The 22,033-nt window shown below is 46.9% G+C and overlaps 1 protein-coding gene across 2 annotated transcripts in view; it reads left to right on the top strand.

Moving 5' to 3' along the window:
• Nucleotides 1-10,549: 10,549 nt before the first annotated feature.
• The window catches only part of GNG13 (G protein subunit gamma 13), a 106,994-nt gene continuing 95,510 nt past the window's right edge, over nt 10,550-22,033 (top strand). For both annotated transcript variants that reach the window (XM_073361752.1, XM_073361751.1), the window contains exon 1: nt 10,550-10,621. The gene's annotated coding sequence lies outside the window, so the exon portion shown is untranslated. The remainder of the gene's footprint in view (nt 10,622-22,033) is intronic.

The following is a 22,033-nucleotide window of genomic DNA, read 5'->3' as shown; positions in this document are numbered from 1 at the left end:
CCATTAACAAATGGACTTGGCCAGAGGCCTCGGGGGCCATTTGCATGATAAACCTTCTGCCGCTGACTGCGAGCCAGGGCCCGGGGTAGCAGAGAGCAGAAGCACTCGGGCCGTGCCAGGATCCCTTCTTCTGGCTGGCAACAGGGAAGTGCCAAATCTCCGTGTGCAGTGCCAGTTCTGAGAGAAAGGGACGAGAAGGCTGCACACAAAGAGAGGTTTATAAGGCTGACCGGGCACCTGACACTTGTGGGGAACGTGCTTAGCCCTGTTAATCTGCAGTAGAAGTTTAATAATTTGGGGGCTTTTTTTTTTAATAAAAAGCATAGCAGCAGCTGGGGCTGAGGCTTTCCAGGAGATGAACTCATGGACAACTGTTCAAAATAACTTTATTCGGCCTGCTATTAGATCAGTCCACTGGGGAGCAACCAATTATCTTTGATTACTGGAGGCAGATAAGGCCAGGGCTGAATTGAAAACCAAGCACCGGAAAAGATAGGGGAAGGGGGGAGGAACTGGGGGAAAGGCTGGCTGGGATGGACCTTGCGGTTAATTTGTGCGTCAGCTGCTCGGCTTGGGGCGGTTTGGGGTTGTATAAACACAGACTCCCAGCAACTGGGGCCTTATGCACCAGGCTGATAGCAAACTGGCTGGGAGATGGTTCCAGCTCTTCTGAACGGGTACCAACGGAGGGTGAACTTTGTGGGTCAGCAGAGAGAGAGAAACCTTGGTGGGCTTGGGTTGGTGGTGTGGCTCTGTGCACGTGGCGGAGCACGAATTTGTGCGAGCAAATGGTGGTGTTTTGGTGTGCGCACACTGGCGAGAGTGGGTGCACGTCCGGGAGTGGGCATGAGTTTGTGCGCCCCCACATTCGTGACGCATGTGTGTGTCTGGGGGCACTTGTGCGGGGTGTGTATGTAGGTGCCGTTTGTGTGTGACAGTGTTTAATGGCACATGCAAAAGGACCATTGGCCAGCCTTCTGCCACGACAGTGACCTGAATTCTGCAGCATCCGCACACCCGGCAGATGCTCTCAAGGCCCCACCCTTACTGGCCCGTCTTGCTCAGATGCTAAGAGTCAAGAGAGCAGCTTCTAGAGCGCCTGCTGAACAGTATCTCATGGGCACAGCAAAGCCAGGCCATCTGAGCCCCGGCTGGAGTATCTAGGCCTCACTTCAATTCAGCGGGCTCACGCACTCTGGGATGACTCTCCTCCAAGCTCGGCTCCAGCTTCAGCAGATCCTGGTTAACCGAGGCCAATGGCGCGGCTGCAGGGTAAATGAACACCACGGGACTCTGTGGGAACACAGACAGATCTTAATGCAGGGGGGCCCCCATGCAGCAGGAGACAGTGTGTTGGGCTCACTCATTACTCCTCATCCAAGGACCACCTGCCCCTTTCCTCAGAGACGGAGGAACATGTTTTAAGCTCTTAACTCCGTAAAGCCAGGCCACACCCACCAACTGAGTGGGAGGAGGACAATCACAGAGCTGGGTGAACTATTAAAAAAACCCTCGTTTTATTTTATTTCAAAATCACAAATCCATCACACAGCTAATGAGACGCGTGTCACAGCCAGCAGCGTGTTAGTATGCGGGGGGGGGGGGGGGAACCCACATCCCAGAGCTCAGCTCTCAACATGGAGCCCAACGTCCCCAAAGGGGTCAATTTGGAGAGCGGATTCCGATCCAGGACTCCTCTCTGCACCCACGGCTGTATCTGAATTGGGATTCGGCACCGCTTTCTATTTCTTTGCAAAGCATTTCACTTTATTTTTCAGTGACGTGCTCCATCCATTTCTCCCCTTCCCTGAAACGCTCTGTTTTCTTCCCTGGGACAAAGCGGGTTGAGGAGCAGCATGGACTCTCTCTCTCTCTAGCTAGGTTTCAGTGACTCTAGGCCAGTGCTAGACAGTTCTGCTTTCCAGTATGACATGATGCAACCTGAGAGTCAGATCAATCAGCTCGTGGAAGGGGCTCAGAAGAGAAGAGACGGGCAAAGCTAAAACACTATAAACCAGGCTACAGAGAGCAGCTCTGCACTGTCCAGGAGACAGACAGCATGATCAATAGGTCTTTTCTGTCTCTCATTCCTATGATTCAATAAGCCTGGTCGCTAGGGGCTTTTATAAAAATAGACTGGACAAAACACTAGGAAAGAGACATTAGGAATCAACCCTGCTTTGGCTGGGAGATGGGCTGATCTAATGGGACTTTTCCATCTCTCAGTTCCACGAATAATCATGCAAAAATTTTTTTTAAAGGAATGGATCAACACAATAGAAATTCTGTCCAGTGTTTGCCTTAGTTTATTACAATGCTAACATCACGTCTTGACCAGAAGAGTGCAAATAAGTCTCCTACAGAGAGTATCTGTTCATTGGAGAAGATAGAGTTGGATGATTGCAACAGGGGGAGGGGGCTGTGGGGAATGAGGGGTTAATCTTAGCTCTGCTTCCCCTTCCCCTTCCAGCTGACTTTGGTGGGCTTTGGCTCAGGTCTGAAATTGGCTACTAGGGAGAAAACACCTTTCCGATCAGACTTCGCACCTAGGGCCAGAGCAGAGGGGTAAAGCCCCTTACTAAGGGGAATTTTCTGTTTCTCTTCTGCCCATGCTTCCTTCCCTTTCTAGTTTGTTATAAACTCTGTCCCTGAAGGAAAATGTTTTGCTGAGTGCATTTGTTTTCTTTTCTGCTAAGTCATTCCATCAGTCCAATGATGCCTTAATTTCAGGTTGCAAGAAAGTTTGTTCTTGGCCTTAGATCCTGAGAGATAGGATCTCCTGACAGTGGCTGGGTTGTATGGTGGATTCCACCTATCAAATATCAGTGTTTTTTTTAAAAAAAAAAAGATGCATTTGGGAAAAAAAAGACCCAACCCACCACTGGTTGCCCATGTTAATAGAAGATAGGTCTGAAATGCATGAGCAAGGTTACTCGGGAATATGTGTGAGCGCTCAAATGCAGCCTCTCTCCATTCCCTGCTTACATTGTTGTACTGAGCACCCACAACTCTGTCAGGGAAACCACCATTCCAGGTATGCAAAGGAAACTCTTTCCTTTAAAAAATGGCATCCATTAATGTCAGGTCTCAGTCTGGAACTGATTTGACTCTCGTCAACAGAGCTGTAGCTACTGGGATTTCACAAGCACAAGAGTTTGAAAGGTCTTTAATCTTTTCCTCGACAAATAGGTCTGATGTAAAACCAAAATCCTGACCACCTCATGGTTATAAGTCTCGTGGCAGTGTTAGCAAGAGACTGGAGTGTGTGCCCTAGGGTCCTGGCCAAATTCCAATATGGGTATTTACATTCTGCCTCTGTAAGTTCCCCTGCCCTTTCAGATGCATAAATCAGTGTTTGTCATTTCCAGTCCCAAACCCTTGTGTAATGTCGCTGTGCACTATTAAACAGCTGCCACGTTGCACCTCAGAGGGGGCTGCATTTCAGTGGCAGATGAAGTGATTTTGGTGTAATTTGTGGGATTGTTCCCCCTGGTTTTCCACAATCCAGCCTCCCTGTGCCTAAGCAAAGCCAACTCCCCTGTTTCTAATGCTGTTTCCTGTGAGCTAGATTCAGATTTCAGCCAAGCTAGTGTAAATCTGGAGGAATTCGAGGTTAACAGTGGTATAACTAAGATCAGAATGCCACCTTGTTTCTCCGAGGGATCCCATCAAGAAACAGAGTATGGAGTAAGGGGACCCCCATCCCGACCACCTGCCTGGTTTAGTGTCAGAACCGCTGAGGCTGCAAAATGCACATACTGTGTTGTGCTGCCTCGGGTGGATTTCCCCCGTGTTAAAAGTGACCGTGTAAAAATAGGCCCCTTCTTACTCTGCATACCGGCTCCCTGTGCATCTCTGAGTTGGATCTTCTGACTTCTTTATGATACAAACACTTGTCGGGGCCTGTTAAACCCACAGAGGTAAGGGAGGGTTAGCGAGATTCTGTTCTGCACACAAAAAGCTCAGCAGAGACCAGATTTAAGGCCGGAAGGAACAGTTATGATCATCTAGTCTGACTTCCTGCCAGAGACCCTTACCCACCAAATCCAGCATCGAGCCCATAGCTTGTGGCTGAGCTAGAACATACGTATGACGAGACCTCTCGTTTTTATTTAAAGATGTAAAGTGAAGAAGAATCCAGCAAAGTTAGAATTGCTGGAGATGATCTAAGAGGCAGATAGAACCCGGACATCAGGGTGAGCTGGAAACCCTGGTAGCTGTAGCTCTGACCCCTCCCAATGTCATTTCACATAGGGTTCAGAGCATAACCCCAGCTTAAGGCCATTGAGAGGGTGACATGGTCAGACCTGTGAGACCCTTCAAAGGGTTAATTATTTTTTTCTAAATTGAATCTGACAGGGTGTATTACGGTGAAATGAGACGGATTGCCGGGGTCAAAGCCTAATGGCTAGGTAGCTACCCGTCTGGTGAGTCCTCACCTTGAGCTTTGGGCTCTTGGTGGTTTCACAGCAGCATCTGAAAAGTAAATGTAGCAACCAATGAGCGAAAGGGGGAAAAATGTAATTTAACCCCCCCCGCCCCCCCACACATGCTCTCTTGTGCTTTAAACCCTCCACAAACTGCAGGCAACAGCGCCCTCTAGTGTCTATGATCGGGTGTGCCTCTCTCCAGACCTCAGCCAGACCCATGCCAACAGTTGAGCCCAGCCTGGAATTTCACAGCTTACTCCGATTTATGTTTTCCAGCACAACCCATCTTATCTCTTCGCTGCACGCATGAAGCCATCACCTGATACTTCCTGCCGGCTGTGTCCATGTCAGCTCCATTTAGCAGCATGAAATTGGGATTGTAACAGGCAGGGACATGTGCACTTCAGACCCCATATCCCAAATGCCTGGCCTGGCAGCAGGATCACCGGCTGTCTGACATTTTCCCTCGTTTTTTTTTTTTAATTGTATTTTTTCCCCTTCTGCTGTCAGACACGTCCAGCATCCCCTCCCACTGCTAGGCACCACATAGGTCAAACTCTGCCAACAGAGGCCACATTCCTTGCTGGTGTGCATGGGTTCTGGTCCATTGATAGCAGTGGACTTTCACCCATTTGCATCAGCAGAGAATTGAGCCCCATGTCTGGTTTTTAATGCTGTCCAAATATAGACAGAAACTGTCCTTGGAGATTAGCTCAGGTTTTGTGAGGGACACACCCTTCTCGCTGTCATGAAGGTGAGACACAAGACACTGACACTTGCCCCTATCACTTCCATGCGTGATTGTGTGTTACCAGCCTGCATATTTGCAGAAGGCGAATTTCAGAGTTGGGCAGTTTTGAGTATTCGCCTAAACCAGATTCTTAACTCCAGGACAGTAACTAATGGCACTAGAAGGGCTGGCCCACTTATCCAACCGGGAAATGGAAACACCATGTGGTTTCTCTGACCAGTTGCAATGGGCCAGAACACTGATCACCCATGGAGCACTCTTTGCAGTCAATCCACAAAGTGGACTGAAAAATAAATTCAGTTACTTCCAAATGACAAATAAACCTGTGATCTGCTCACGAGCAGAAAAAGGCAAAGTTAATGGATGAATGATTCATTGTGAATGCTTCTCTCTGTTCTCCACTGACTCATCCCAGAGAGAAATTATTCCCTGTGCTTCCTCCCTACACCCAATGTGCATGCACCAGGCTGGGGAAATGAATGTGACATTTACAAGCTTGTGCACCATGCCAGGATCTTGGGGAGAACACACTGTCTCTGCTGGAAGATCTGGGTTTTCTCCGCAATTGGGATCTGCATGTTCTGTTACCAATGCCGAGAGTACCAATGAATCTGATACATGTGGGGCTGACAGGAAGTTTATACCTCTGCTGTACAGAATTCAGGGAATCTTTCTTGATCCTGCAAAATTCTCTTTCCTCACCTTGATGCCCTCCATTCAGCAGAGCGCAGTTTAGTGATACCCTCTGGTTTATTCATTTAGAGAAGTCTTTCTAGTCTATTATTACCCTACTGAGGAAGTGGCTGTTTGGCACAGCCTGCTAGCTTACCTGGAAGATAGGGGAGTTTCAGGCTGCTTAAACAACACTGGTGTAATCCTATTGCACCTCTATCCTGACATGCAGCCCTCGCCCAGCTGTTCCACCTGTCTGCCTCTCCCCCACAGCTCTACCAATGCACCTAATCTGCAGCCCGCACTGCCTTGCCAACTGCTGCAGTCCTGAGCCTTCTGGAGAGACAGGCAGGAGTTGGGTTGGGGGTTGCAAAAAAAAGATCTTGATGACATGCCCCAAATTGAGCTCTTCCCCAATGTTCAGCGTTGGGGTGGGGGGTGTATGGTTCTGTTTTGAAGGCATTTCCTTATTGAGCTCTCTAGACCTGTCTGCTGTCTGAATGAGAGGCACATTTACCAATGAGAAAAGTATGGTTACCATCACAAAACACGTAGCTACAAAAGGAGGAATAATTGGTGATGCAGTAGTATCATTGCAAAGGCTCGGAGGATTAGAGGGGATCACAAATTGAATACGAATCAACAATGTGATGCAGTTGCGAAAAAGGCTAATCTCATTCTGGGACGCGTTCGCAGGAGTGTCATGCATAAGACATGGGAGATAATTGTCCTGCTTTACTTGGCACTGGTGAGGCCTCAGCTGGAGTCCTGTGTCCAGGTCTTTAGGAAAGATGTGGACAAATTGGAAAGAGTCCAGATGAGAGCAACAAAAAATGACGATAGGTTTAGAAAACCTGACCTCTAAAGAAACGTTAAAAAAAAGTGGGCATGTTTAGTCTTGAGCAAAGAGGACTGAGCGGACCTGATAACTATCTTTAGATATGTTATTGGATGTTTTAAAGAGAATGGTGCTCAATTGTTCTCCGTGTCCACTGAAGGAAGAACAAGAAGTAATGGGCTTAATCTGTGGCAAGCAAGATTTAGGTTAGATATTAGGAAACCTTTCTATGTGTAAGTGTAGTTAAGCTCTGGAATAGGCTTCCAAGGAAGGTCGTGGAATCCGCCACACTGGAGGTTTTTAAGAACAGGTTGAACAAACACTGGTCAGGGATGGTCTATGTTTGCTTGGTCCTGCCTCAGAACAGGGGTCTGGACATGATGACTTCTCAAGGTGCTATTCAACCCTACATTTCTATGATTCTTTCTCCAATCTTCATGCTTCAGGGCATAAATTGATTCCCTGGCTGGGTCAGGAAGAAATATGCCTCTATTCTAGACTTAATCATTCACAATTAGATGCAGTATGGGTGTTTTCCACTTTCCTCTTATACTCTGGCCAGTGCTGGAGACAGCATATTGGAGGGCAGGGAGTGGCTGGAAACATTAACTCTTTCATAAACACCGGTAGTATCTTCCATCCAAGAGAAGTTGAATGGCAGCTGCCCTTGAAGTGGAACAAGATACGCACTCTTACCCACTAACAGTGCAGTTTTGGTCAGAAGTTGTTGACTAACTCATCCAATTGCAGTTACTGGCTGGATGTAGGGAGAAAGAAAATGATTCAGCTGTGCTGGCATTTGGCCAGGACAGTAGGATTGGCATCCCATGTCTTGTGAAAGGTGCCCTGGGATCTTCACTGTCTATCGGTGGTCAGACCTTGGATTATCTTCTCATCTTAAAGCTGGGGATGCCTAGCACCATGCTTCAGTACTAGCGCTGTGGGAAAACGGCTCCTTCCAGAATTCTCCCTCCATTGTCTTAAGTCCATGCTTCCCCACCATTGCCCCTCAACCTGCCTGGGAAACCAAGGGTAATTTGTTTTCCATGTTCATTCTGTGCATGATCTCATCACTGGAGACCACCAACTGGAGTGGTGACTTTGGTCATGTGTTACCCAACCAGTAGGAAGTGGATGGACAGGTCACCTTCTCCTTTCACATGTGCCTCTGAATAATAAATACATGGTCACAGCTTATCCTCAACACCTCTGACTGCAGTTAAAGCAGTGACTTGGAGGGGAGATGCTCTGTATCCTAACCCTAATCTCAGCCACCTTGTTCCCCAAATCCTTTAATTAGGGCTACACTCACCCAGTTAAGTACCTTCTCAGTACAGCACAAAAACACCTTGATGCTGTTTCCCTGCCGTTCCACCCCAGGTAATTCTTCACATGTGTGTTTCCTGACAGTTTCCTCTGGCTGTCAGGTATTCACCAAGATCTGTGAATCAAGTTGCTCGCTGCCTTGTGCTCTGTCTTCTCCTCTTCCCTCTCCCATCACCAGACTTCCAGGGGGAGCAGTGAATGTGAGGAAGGCAATGTTCCCCAGGAAAGCCCTCAAAGGCGAGGTGCTGAAATGCCATGCGGTGATTCAGATGGATTGAGTAATGGGGCCTATTCCACAGCATCTTCTCTGAGTAAATTTTCAACCAGTTGAGGGGAAAAGACCTGGAGAGGAACCAAGCTGGAAGACGCTAATCTCAGGAGGCACTTGGTCAGGTAGGACAGCAGGGATGGCTTCCTCGTACACAGGTACCGAACACCATTGGGAATTACAATGGTACTCCTGCCTCCCTCACTTCTCTCACCTGCACTTCTTTTCTTGGTCCTTTCCTAATACCTACAGGCCCTTAGGTATTAAGATCCCTCCAGTAGCGGCAAATTGGATCATGTCAGGAGAACTTGGATCATGTCAGGAGAACAATTTGCTCAGGCGAATTCTGTTTGTAGGCTGTATCCTTAGCAATTGCAAACTCCAGTTCAGTACGGTTCTGCCTTTCCTGCTCTCCCAAACTGCTTCCTCAGCCCCAGACTCCAACAGCAGTTAGAGATGGAGGAGGAAATTATGCGAACTTCTAAATTATTTTCTTTCTTTCTTTTGAAAATTTTTAACCATCTCTATAGCTGGGTAATAAAATGGAGAAATAGTTTTGTGAACATTTCGTCAAAAACCTTCCCTGTTTTTTATTTTGTTGTTTTTGTTTCAAAATTAGTCATTTTGTCAAAATTTGGAAGACTCCACTGGCCCAGAAGAAGACCTAGTAGGGATGTAGTGAGACGAGCCATGTAAAACTTGGCAGTGTCTCGTCACAAGAGCGTTGTATGGGGAAGAGGGGCAGTCCAGTCGATGCATGCATGGATGTTCATGTGAAACTTTCCTTTGGTTCCAATCCCCTTGAGTTTGGCATGGAAACCAGAACCTCAGGCCACAACTCTGTCAAAAATTCATTAGGTGAATCTTGTCGAACTTACTCTGTAGCGATTGGGATTTTGTCTCCTGTAAGAGGCCGGGGAGGCTAAGCCTCCCCAAACAGCCAGCCCACTGCCTTTGGAGTGCGCCGCCGCCGAAAGGGTGCGTGTCCCGGCCATGGCCCCGCCCACGCTCCACCCCGAGAGCCCGCTCCCGCTCATCCTCTTCCCCCGAGGCTCCGCCTCTCCCCATCCCTGCTTTGCCTGCGTGGGGGCCTCACGGGAGGGGGTGAAGAGGCACAGGTGAGCGGTGAACAGCCAGCCAGCAGGGTGGGCAGGGGAAGAGGCAAACAGGTGCAAGCGGCAGGCGGTGGGGAGCTCAAAGAGGGGGCGAGTGGAGCTGGGAGTGAAGCATGGGCGGGGCTTCGTGGGGAAGATGCTGAGCCGGGGAGGGCCTTGGGTGGGGCCATGGTCCAGGTGCATACAGCCTCCCCAAATGAAGGAGTCATCTGCCACCTATGCCTGTAGCCTACCCCACCCCCCTGCATTTCCAGGAATTCGCTCTCTGCAGGGACAGCTGCCATTTTGTGAAGCAGAGCTTCACGCAGCATGTTACAGAGGGGAACACACAGCGCGCACTCTCTGTTAATGGTGGTTTTTTTCCCCCATGCTCTTGTTTTGTTGTTTCCCTTAATCTTCCACACACACAAAAGTCATTCAAAGAGAGAGTACAGCGTAGCTCTTTGTTCTTGGGAAAATATGCCACTAAGGCACTATTTTAAAAGGAGTTCTGCTTTTCTTTGTCATCCTTATTCCAAAGGAGCTTGCAGAAGCCTACTACAAACTAACCTGGCACAGGAGAGTTCGGTGAGGTGCTAAATTATATTTAGAACATGCAGAGGGTCCAGGGAGAGCACAGATGGGAAAGGATAACTATTGCTTCCTGAATGTTGTATGGGGTGCTAGTGACTGGCATCCCACAGATACCTGGGGTGGACTTCAAATGGGTCTTTCCAATGCGAGAAACCAACCGCTCCTAGCCGATGTGTAACCAGTGGATGCAAGGAGGCCCTGGGCTACAGTTCAAGTTTTCTCCTCCATGTCCCAGGTGGATTTGCTGCCCTTGGGCCTGCTCTGCCTGTTGGATATTAATGAAGACTTTATTAAACTAACACTTTCCACCCTCACGGGTAAATTCCAGGCTGGATTTCTGGTGAGTCTGCCTTCCCCTGCGGCGGGGATTTCACTCCGGCCTGGACTCCGACTGGTGTTAACCTTTGCAGCGAACATGTGTTGATTAAAAACTTTTGCCGGGGTAATAAATTACTGGTGGCAGCTCCCTGCGCCTTTGATCTGAACTAAAAGCCATTCAGGAGAGGGGGCAAAGTGTGCGCCTCATTTTCAGGGAGTGAGCTGGGGAGCGGGAAAGGATTCCTGTGGAGAACCCCCCTTCCCAGGTTGGGGGAGAGACGACCTCTGAGAGACAAGGGAAGAAGGAGGAACCGCAGGTAGGCTGGAGAAGTAAGTGTGTGTGGTGGGGGGCACTAAGGGAGTTATTTACTTGCATGGTTGGGACCCAATATCCAGCCAAATAGCTAATAACGGGGCTGGGCCTGAGCAGCAGAACTGGAATCAGGATTCAAACTTCCCCCAGGTCTGGGGGCTTTGGTTCAGGCCCATCTCCGTTGCAAATTGTGGGCCCCTCATGTCCCCGCAAGCAGACACGGATATTTATAGGTGTCTGGCAGGGAACGGGCCGTCTACAGAGACAGCAGTGGTTAATGGGCTCGTGTGTAACACAGCCTGGGTGTATTTGCGAAGGTGTGTTTTCCAGACACAGACAGGAAAGCCTTAGGTGTTTTGTTTTTGCAAAGCCGTTTTTCTTTACTGTCTGTCGTGAGCTGTGTCTGAACTCACCTCGTTTCTGTGGGGGATCCCAAGGGAGGAAAGCTGGGCCGGGGTGGGGGGAGCTGAACGGAACGTGCAGAGGACATTGCTGATCTTTCGAGGGTGGATTTGGAGGCTGTAAGCGCTGGGATTCCTCGCGCTGTTTCTACTCTTGCTCTGATCCCAGCCTTGTCTTGAGCCCTTCTGTGGCCTGGGTTAAACTGAGTATTGATGAGCCCGAGGAGCACTCCTGGTCCAAAGCCTCTCTTCCCTGAGTGCTGCTTATTTCCGCTCCCACTTCCTACTGACTTCCCGTGAGCCAGGAGTGTCTCTGGATAGGTGACACAGGACGGGCCGGGAGGAATCCCCGGTTCCCCTCCCAGTTCCGCCACAATAAAATCATTCCCCTCTCTGGGCCTTGGTTTTCCCATCTGTAGTGATACGGACCTACCAGCTGGGCCTAGGGCATTAGCCTGGGCTCTGGGAAATCCAGAGTCAAATGCCTGTTACACCACAGGCTTCCGGCATGACCTGGAAATGAGTGGGAACTCGAAGCCTATATACCTTTTGAGGATCTGGGTTTTAGTCTCTCTCTGCCTCAGTTCCTCATCTGTACAATGGGGATAGGAGCACTTTTCTCCCTCACAAGGGTGTTGTGAGGGTCACGGCATTAAAGAACCTGAGTGCTCAGCTACTACAGTAACGGGGACCAGCTAAGGGCCTGAGACAGACACTTCAGTGGTGGGCTGTGCGGCTTAATTCACTCGTGGGTGCGATTCATTCACAAGGCCCAAGCTCAATTTCAGCTCTATGCTGGGAGCTTCCACGGGACTGAACTGGTGCTTTGGGGTGACTTTCACCCCAGTATGTGAAAAGGGGCTTCAAAACCCTTGGCTAGCAGGTGCTATGTACGGCAGACTATTATTACGTTCATAGTTATAACAATAAATATGCCCTGAATCCCCGTAACAGTGAACAATAAGTCATTGTTTGCTGTTGCATATAAGAATAATACTGTTGTCTGACATGTTCAAGGTATTTCATCTCACGCCTCTCAAAAAGCATCTAATGAATTAAGCTTCGCAATGTTACTGAGAGAGGTGGAGTTATCTCCACTTGACAAGGCCCTGCCCAGTCACTTTGCAAGGCTACCCGGTGAGTCAGTGGCTGGGCCATCTGATGCTCTAATGTTAGGCAATGCTCCCTCATCTTACAAATTAGGGGCAGCACTTGGGGGCAGGGCTGTCTTTTTGTCCTGTGTCTGTACAGCCCCTAGTGTAATAGGGTCCATGTCTAGGGCTCCAAGGTGCTATGGTAACACAAGTAATAGGTAATGCCTTTTTTAGTTGTAAGGTGCAGAATTTACAGCTTTCCCATAAGATCACGGAATATTCGTGATAATTTTTCTGAGATGCTTAACAACAAAAATAATATTTTGCATAATAATCAACCTGGATCAAAGTTGAGCAAAAATATAACATACTGAAAAGCAATATAAGTTTTCTGACTCAATTGCTATTAAACTGTTCTGTCATAGGAGTTAAAACATTCTTACCATGGGATCTCATATGCCTTAAACAGTATTTCTTGTTCTACTGAGCAATCATCTGCTTTCTAACCCATGTAGACCTAATGGGGAGAAAAGTTTCTAAAAGAAAGCTAGACACAGATGTTTAATAAAATCTGGCCATATTAGGCGTAGTGCTAGCCATCACAGCTATCAGTGTGGTTCAAATATGCCTGCTTTTGTGTGTGTGCATGGCTCTACTCGAGAAGTGTGCTCTTTGAAGACTTTTCACTAAGCAAGAATTTATGATAGAGGATGAAAATTATGTTTTGCTCCCTGAGGTCTCAGTGGGGTTTGTTCAACCATTTTACTAACCCAACTTGGCAGGGATGAAACAAAAAAACTTCTAGGTTTGGATTCAGTTCCAACACCCAGTTGCATTAGTCAGTGTGGACCAATGCTCATATTATTGAATGGTCTTTCTCTCCCACCCCCAAACCACCCCGCCGGGATTTAAAACAACGAAAAAACAGCTAACAATTTATGTCCAGTGCACGTGATGGAAGATGTTACTGGGATTGGCTGCTCATTTTAGTAGTCACCTTAGCTGGATTTTAGGAAGTTGGTGCTGTCGAAGCCAAATTTACCTGATGACGAATGAAGAACCATAACAGAAAATAAATTAATATCAGCCACACCTATTTTTTGCGGATCCCGGTCGTCCAAGCTCACACATTTCTGCGTTAATAGAACCACTGCCAGAGTTTAGCATTTTAAAATCATCCCAGAGTAAAGAGGAACATCCTCAAGTGCTGTTATCAAAAAGATATTAGACACTTATGGCTAGCAAGAATATCCAAAGTTATCACCCATTGGTAAATTTTCAAAGACGCCCCTGTGTGCTTTCTCCCCATAAACATGCAAATCCTTCCTTAAAACTCTCCTGTGCTGGGATGTCTACAAAACACTTGACAACAGTCAGACAGTTAGTGACTACTGCTATCATGATGACCAGAATTGTCTCATAGTTTCCTTGTGATCTCCCATCTGTCTGTCTGTCTCCATCCTTTATCTCTTGTCTTATACTTAGAACGTAAGCTCTTTGGAGCACGGACCAAATTTTTCTTCTCTGTTTGTACAGCGCCTAGCACAATATGGTCCTGGTCCATGACTACAGCACCTAGGTGCTACAACAATACAAATAATTAATTAATTTAATTATAATTATTTGTTTTTTAAAACCCATGAATTGTGGAAGGAATATCATAAGTAGAAATGGTCACCAAAAAATGATGGAAAGTGTTTTTTTGACAAAACTGCCCCCCCATCCATTTTCCAGATGTTCACTGAAGAACTAGAATGTTTTCAGTTGCTGAAAACTGCAAAAAATTAGTTTTCAGGGTTTTGATTTTTTAACAAAACCCTGAAAAATTTTAACAATTTTTTTTCATCAGAATTTTTCATTGGGGGAGGGTGCAATAATACCCCTCATGCTTCAAGTCTTAAGCAAGCCTCTAAGGGCAAAGGGGAGGGATAGCTCAGTGGTTTGAGCATTGGCCTGCTAAACCTAGGGTTGTGAGTTCAATCATTGAGGGGCCATTTGGGATCAGGGCAAAAATTGGGGATTGGTCCTGCAGTGAGCAGGGGGTTGGACTAGATGACCTCCTGTGGCCCCTTCCAACCCTGCTATTCTCTGATTCCAACTATGGTGGGGTCAGGAGGAAACTTTCCCATGGCAGATTATCCCTTAATTGCCTAATCAGTTCTCCTGAAGCAACCAGTACTGACTAATGTTGGAGATGGGATACTGAACCACTGGTTTGATATAGTGTGGCAATTTCTATGTTTGTATGATTCCTTTTTCACTTTCTATATCCAGTGGCAAAGCTATAGGATGTTTTTAAAAAATAATGGAAGTTTCCAGTATCGTAGCAACACATTTCTCCCTGGCACCCTCAAAGGTCCAACCCTATCACAGATCAAAACTACAAATTGTCTCCAAGAGAAATTTACAATAAACCTCCAGAAGTGACCCCTCTTGCCAAGATTCAGAGTGCAGCAAGTGTCACAGATTTTGGTTTCAAGCTGTTGCTAATTAGTTAAAGCCTTTTAAAAGAGGCAGGAAGTTCCCCGTTAGAAGGCACAAACTTTATTTGTACTCCATACCAGCCATTCTGCGGTTTTGGAGATGGCCTTTTAAAGATTGTTTTTATCCCGAGGATGATGCGGAAAGGGGATGTGTAGGGCAAGGTGACAGAAATATAACATACATTACAAAGAGAAGCAGAAGGAAAGTTTGTGTTACGTTAAGCAGGCTACTCAGGAGAGATGGGGCACAGCTAAACTTACGGCATCTCTTTCTGAAAAAAGATAGATTGATGCTGTCATTTTATTGGTTATGAAATAACCCCCCACCTCCATAAATTAGAAACATGGTTTGACGTCTGGGAATGGAAAGTGTTTGGCTCGTATATAATGTGAATTACCCATGGAACATGATACATTACAGCGCATGGAAATTACCTGCACAGAGATGTTCTATGAAGTTATATTATGGGGTACTTTCTCCTAAATGGTGCTGTAAGCTGATCCTTCCAGGGAAGTTGTTGCACCTTGCCTCCTACCATTATTGAACCATATCCTACAACAATCAGCCCTTTGATTTTAACATGCACCCTGCTCGTACATGCCGTCCTGTGCTCTTTACATGTGCCCTGAAATACATAGGGTAAAATTCACAGCACAAGGCCTGTGCACCCACTTGAATCAACTTCAGCCCAGTAGAACTCTGCTCAACTCCCTTAATGGGCATAACAGCAACTTAAGTAGCGGTGAAGTCTTGGTACTAGCCTTTTAAATAAGGGGTAAATTTCACGCAGAGAACATGGAAGCCTGGATCTCTCAGGAGGAAGGAATGGGCTACAAAGCCTTCCAACCTGTACATCATCGGTTTGAATTCAGCCTATATCCATATGAGTGACTAAAGGTCATAGCATTTGTTGGCCTTTGGGAAAGGAGTTTGTAGTCTCTGTTCAGTCCTACTGTGCAGCTGCTGATGCTGCGAGTAGGCATTAAAGGAGACCTGGGCTTTGTTCCCAGCTCTGCCAGGCTACTTGCGTGATTCTGGACCAGAGATATTGCCTCTCTGGGCCTCGGTTTCCCCACCTGCAGAAGGGGGGAAATGATATGCAGGTGTGTTCTGAGGCTATAGCCATTTGATAGTCTGTAAGGAGTTTTGAGGTCCTTTGATGGACAGCATTAGAGAAAGGCAAAGTAGCAGTATCCTGCCAGCACAAATGAGCAGCCTTCCAAGCAGGCTGATCAGAAAGGTGATGGACGGAATAGGCCATACAAACTAAATGTCCCCTCCCCCCTCCACTATGCTATGGCACCATAGTGAGTGATGAGCACCTCTGACCTTGCGAGACCTAAAAGGAGCCCAAGGCTGCAAGTGAGAGGCACTCTAGAAATGCTCTAGCTCGAAGGCAGTGCATGGCTGCAGTTGCATAGAAGAGGTTAGTTATGAGCTGTTTTTATAAAGGGCTGATTTTTCCAGAGGCGGAGGAGAGTGGCATTTTCAATGGCATCTCATGCAAAGTGGGATGCATGCTTAGATCAGAGGTGGCCTGTAGTCACCGTGGCTTTCCCATCTGTCCTGTACCACTTGTGGCACTCAAGGTGTTATGTCGACTCCATTCTGTTGGATTTTTCCATCATAGAATAACTTGGCTGCCACAAGTGCAGCTGTAGCAGCCAGAGAGTGACCTCCCATTCTAAAAACATCTTCTCGTATTTACCAGCAAAAACAGTCAGGGCCGGGAGTGGGGAGAGATTATTTTCTCAGTGGGAAAGCACTGTCATTTTTGTTCTTTAAACCACAAAAAAAAAAAAAAAAAAGAGAGGAAAAGAGGCAAAGACCAAAAGCACTTTCTGATGGGTGTTTGTTAGAATTCCCCTCTGTAACTTGCTGTCCTGTTGTTGTTAGGGCTACAAGATTCCAGGGATGGACATCAGTTTGTGGAGATTAAGTAATGGCTGGTGTGAGTAGAACTGATTGTTTTTTGTTTTGTTTTTTCAAGATTTCTGATCATTAGCCACGACCATGGAAGTTAAGTATGAAGAAGCTGTGAAACAGAACGCAGGCTCGGCATTCTGTCCTATGTTTAATTTTTGGATCTTTTTCTTTCTTTGAATGTATAAAGGAAAGCAGGAAGGGTGCTGATTACAAAGGGATATGAGTTTAGGGAAGCAGCTAAATCAGGGAAAGCATTGATTTAAAGGACTGATTCCAATTTCACTCACACCAGTGTAAATGAGGAGTAATTCCACTGCAGTCCGTGGCATTACATTAATACGAGAGGAGAATCAGGCCCATGTGGCATGCGTATTCATTCCTCCACTAGCAAAGGATATTGAAACTATAGCTAATATCTGAAATGGTGAGAGAAGAAGATGAGACAGCTACTGGTCTGTCCTGAAAATCCAGGGAAAACCTGTCTCAGTTCTTACTCAGAACTTGCAAAAATTAGTGAGAATTTTCCTGGATTAAGGATGGAGCGAGGACCTCAGGGGTTGTGTTGTGGTTGATCCTATCCCACTTTATTTATGAGGTTTTTATTAGTAACTGAATTACAGAACCAAAAGGGCAATTAAACTGCAAAGTCTAGACTAAAATTAATATCGGGGGCTGACTTAAAGGGATGTTGTCAACATACTTTTCATAGAATTGTATCAAAAAGGAGGGATATAAATAAAAAAAAACCCTGATAAACACCATCTCCAGGGAAAACACAGGAAGCAGAAGTGTTTGTACATTGCACTACCTGAGGCTCTTTCATCAGTGATACTGATATACTTAGCTCCTTAATATTAGGAACCTTATAGAGTGTCAGTTTCAGAGCTGATGAGATCTAATATGTGCCCTAGGGGCTTGTGGCAGGCTCTAGGGTTTCTTCACTCATTTGCAGTATTAATACATTTGTAACTATGCAAGATAAAAGAAACAGGCTGCAAATACTGAGGCTTCAAGGGGTAAGATTTCTGCCAGCAGTCAGATGAGAATGATGTCTTTATGCTATTTAAAGCATTGCATAACTCCTCCGTGCATTGTAGAGGGGTTTAGTTTTCTTCTGAAGCATTAAATATTGGCCACTTGATCCGATCCATGTTCTGATCCAGTATGGCAAACCGTGTATTCTTCTTATTGGCAGAGTAGCTCAGAGAATGCCACCTTGGTTTAGATCTAGATGGGCAAGTCTCTTTGCAGTTGTCCCTGCCAAGGCAGTCTCCATTTAGCTTTGGGTGCCCATCACTGTCGTACCTAGGTTCCAGAATTACCGCATGTTCAGAGATTATTTCATACGTAGCTTAGTAGTGTAAACACCAAGCCTTCCATTGTTGTGTCATTAAAGCAGCTGAACATGAGTACAATAAACTAGCAACTAGAATTCCTTTGGACAGGGACAGGGCTGCCCCGGGGGAGCTAAAGGCTAGGCTGATGGGGAAGGCAGCCACAGCTGGGGCCACGCCACAGTCAGGCCACAGCTGGCCTTATAAAAGGCTGTGAGCCAGGAGCAGTCTCTCTCTAGCTGTGGAGAGAGATGGGCCTGGCTGCTTGGGAGCTCACCAGGGTACCTAGAGTGGAGCAAGGCTGGGGAAAGGCCAGAGGAGCTGGGGAGCTCCAGGCTGGAAAACCCGCAGCCTGCAGGCCTTGCTGAAGGCCTAAAAGCAGGTACTGGGGTTGCAGAGGGGCAGCCCAAGGTTAGGGCAAAGGCAGCAGGTCCAAAGCCTCCTTACCAATGATGAGTGGTACAGACTGCAGTCTGCCCCAGTGTGCGGGGGCTAGGTGGGGACTGGCAGTAGCCGCTGAGGCAAGGTGGGGATAGACAGTGGGGATTCTCCGGGCCGGGGAGACCCAGAGACTGCGGGTGAACTGCAGAGGGCAGAACCCCGAGGGAAGGGGCACCGGGGTCCGGGAGGGACATGGGGCCTGAGGCAAGCGGGACACCGCCCTGCAGAGGGCGCTCCAGAGGCTGGAGAGCTAATTCCCAGGACGACCAGCGGGAGGCGCCGCACCAGTGAGTCTCGACCTTGCGACAGGTGGCTTATGTGGAATGTCTGGTGGTGTGTCTCAGTCAAGTTCCTCCGGGTTCACTGTTCATGTCATAAGCACCACCACCACAGATTTCTAACCTTCCTCCCCTTTGCTGGCAATCTTGGTGGAAACACCAAGGATGAGATGAGCCCTGGAGGCTGACCTCTCCTCCACAATGAAATCACACACAGTCTAAGTGGCCAAACTGATATTACTTTTAAATAACTTTCTTGCCCACCCAGCCCTTCCCTACCCACTGAGAGCTTGTGTGCAAAGAATCAGCCTGGAGCAGAATATCCAGCCAAGTCCTAGAAGAGCTTCACAAATAAGTGCTCTATACCAAACACATTACCAGAGACCCTTGGCTGTCGCAGCTTGGATATAATATACCTTTCTGCCCTTAAACTGCATCTCAAAAGCACTAACATCTGGGCTGTGGGCCTTGGAGAATTCTACTGCATCCATTACAATATAGGGACTCCCTGGTTTACATTACTGAATAAAGAGGGTAGGGGGAAGCTAAAATATTTTCCTGAAACATCCCCTTCCACAAACATGTCTCAGACAGCACTATACTTGCATTGTCACAGACATTCAAAGTCTCCTCTAGACAACCATTTTCTCTCCTTCATCTGTCCTTCACCCTCACCGACTTCCCTTCTTTTCCCTTACTGTTGCATCCATTTACAAACCCTTTTATGGTGCCCCATCATGCCAAATTTTCCCTGAAAAATCTTCTTTTTGGCTGCTTTGGAAAACTGCATAAGCCCCAGGTTGTAGCTGGCTGCCTCTCTCAACCAAGTGCCTAAAGCTTAACAGGGCAAAGAATAAAGAGCTGCGAAATGCAGAGATATAACAGATGTTGACGTGTAGTGAAAATACTAGACACAGGAGCCTAAAATAATAAATCTGAAAAATTAACACGTAGGAAAACGAAAAAAGGAGCAATATGTTTTGGTAATCATTTTGAACTGTTGAACCCGCCTGCTACAGTTCAAAAATCTCTGGTATTAGGCAGATGTCATTCAACCAATGATTAACACATTACTGAATTTCTCCAGTTGTTTAATAAAAGTTTTACATAACATGCAGGTAATTGCTTCCAAATGTGAAGGTAACAATGTGGGTTTCTTTGGATGGCATTATTTCCTAGCGTCAGGTGAAAACCCCTCTCCCTGCCTTTGTATCAGACGGAGCCCCATGACGAAGATTCCTAAAATGGCCAGCTGGGTTCCCAGCCACGACTTTTTGAAGAGACAAAGAAAAAGGGTGGGAACAGTAGTGGGGGTTATATCTGGCACTTTCCTTTAAATCTCTGCGAATTCAGTAACCAGGCCTCTTGTTCCAAGCCTGTGGCAGAGTCATATACCCTTTAAATGAAAAATGACTCCCGGCCTGCTGGAAAATCAAAATCAAGTTGAACGCCAATGGGTAAAGGGAACGTCACAGCAGATGGGGAAAGGCTGGGGATACATGTATTCATGACTTTACCACTGGTGGGGAAGGCTCTTCAGGATAGCCAAAGATGCCATATTCCTCCAACTCCTCTGCTAGATGTGTTCAGTCGGAACCAAGTCACATCAGTAGAGTGAGGCTGTTGTGCTGAACCCTACACATGGTCAAAATCTTAAATTGTGCAAAACGAGAGCAGCAGGAAGAACATATGAACTTGTTGACACTGCTGGGCCACCCCCTCAGCTAGTGCATCTGGAGTAGCTCCATCGACTTGAATGTAGCCATGGTGATTTATACCAGCTGAGTATTTGGCTTGTTATGTAAAATAATTGGTGCAAGGAAACACATGACTCACTATTAAAAGCTACCATGATGGGTGCTGTGCAAAGAGAGAACAGAGTCAGACAGGGTGTGAACTGTTTGTTAAGCCTCTAGGAATTGCTGGCTACAGGGTTTCACGTCATCTCGTGACGTTACAAAATTATAGCAAAAGAGCCAGGATAGTCTTAAAATAATGACATTATTATGGGACAGACCCTATGGAACTAAGGATCTAGCCAAAAGCATCCATGGATGGCTGTTGGAAATTTGTTTGACTGGGCAGCCTTGACAGGACTAGGCTGCTTCCATTTTGGAAAAAAAAAATTCTGGGGAAATACTTGGCAATTTGCTCGGCGTGGTATGAAGTGTCACCCTTGCTGTACTGACCAGCAGTGCCATCTCCATTATGAACACCATTGCTCTTTCCATAATATTATTGAGGCATGTGACGGTGATGAGAGATGGTCCAGTGGTTAGGACATTAGCCTGAGACTTGGGAGACCATTGCTCTGTTACAAGCTCCCAGTGGGCAAGTCACTGCATCCTTCTGGGCCTCCGTGTCCCATCTACCCGATGGGCATGATAGCCCTGCCCAACACTTGCAGGAGTGTTTTGAGGGTAAACACGTTAAAGATTGTGAGGTGCTCGGATACCGTGTAGTACCGTAGCTAGACAGATTCCCTGCAGCAATGCAATCAGTGCAAAATATGATTATTCTTCTTAATAGGTAAAATTCACTCAGTGCAGAAGCCTGTGCGCCTTCCCTGTTTTGAGGCCTGGTGCCTCTGAGAGCTAACCATCACCCAGTTAGAATTGCTTTAATTTTTTTACCACATATCCTTCATCTTCGTTCGCCTGAAAAGCCCTGACAGTCCCGTCCTTGCCAGATAGACGTGGGTTAGGGTGGGGTGCTGGAGCTAACAGGGTGGCTTGCCAAACTGTGGTTGATTTTGTAGATTTTACTGCACCTGGGAGGTTTGGGCCTGTTCCCAGCACCATTGGCTGCATCAGCTCCTAGAGACAGGATGATTTACAGGCATGTTATTAAAGCCATATTTTCAGCCTCACAACACGATGTAAGTGGCGGGTGGTGGTGGAGGCAACAGGATTGAGGAGGAGGCGGGGGAAGAGTTTGTCTCTCAGACCACCTGGCTGCTTAAGGGAGATAAACATTAGCAAAGCTTTTAGAAGTGGCCTGACCAAAGTACTAGAGTATAGACTGCTGGGGACGGTCCTGCATTGGCCAGGGTGGGATGGATCAGCTGAGATCTAATAGACAGCATCCATCTCCTTTTTCTGTGACTCCTACAGTTAGGAGTCCCACCTCCCAGCCACATCAGGCACTAGACTTCTGTATGTGGATGAGCTGATTAAAGAAAGAGAGGGATAATAATGGAAATTAGGACAATGGAAGTGGTAGTTAATTATAATGTAATGAATGCACGTATATGTTCAGTGAGCTAATGCATTAAAATTCTGTTCATTGGCTGTTCCTCATCCATGCCCCCATTTCTTATCGCTGCAGTATCTAGGCACAAGAGACATGGGAGCGTGGTCCGTCAAGGTCACAGGGCAGCAGCCAGCCCATGCCAGCGGAACTCAGACAATGAAAGGTCTGATCCAGAGTGCCTGGGTGTCTTTTTCCATTGACCGCTGCATGTGGGGCTGA

This window comes from Lepidochelys kempii, chromosome 10, assembly GCF_965140265.1.
Source record: "Lepidochelys kempii isolate rLepKem1 chromosome 10, rLepKem1.hap2, whole genome shotgun sequence".
Classification (NCBI taxonomy): Eukaryota; Metazoa; Chordata; order Testudines; family Cheloniidae; genus Lepidochelys; species Lepidochelys kempii.
Note: the sequence above shows the minus strand (reverse complement) of the source record. Positions and strands in the feature narration are given on the sequence as shown.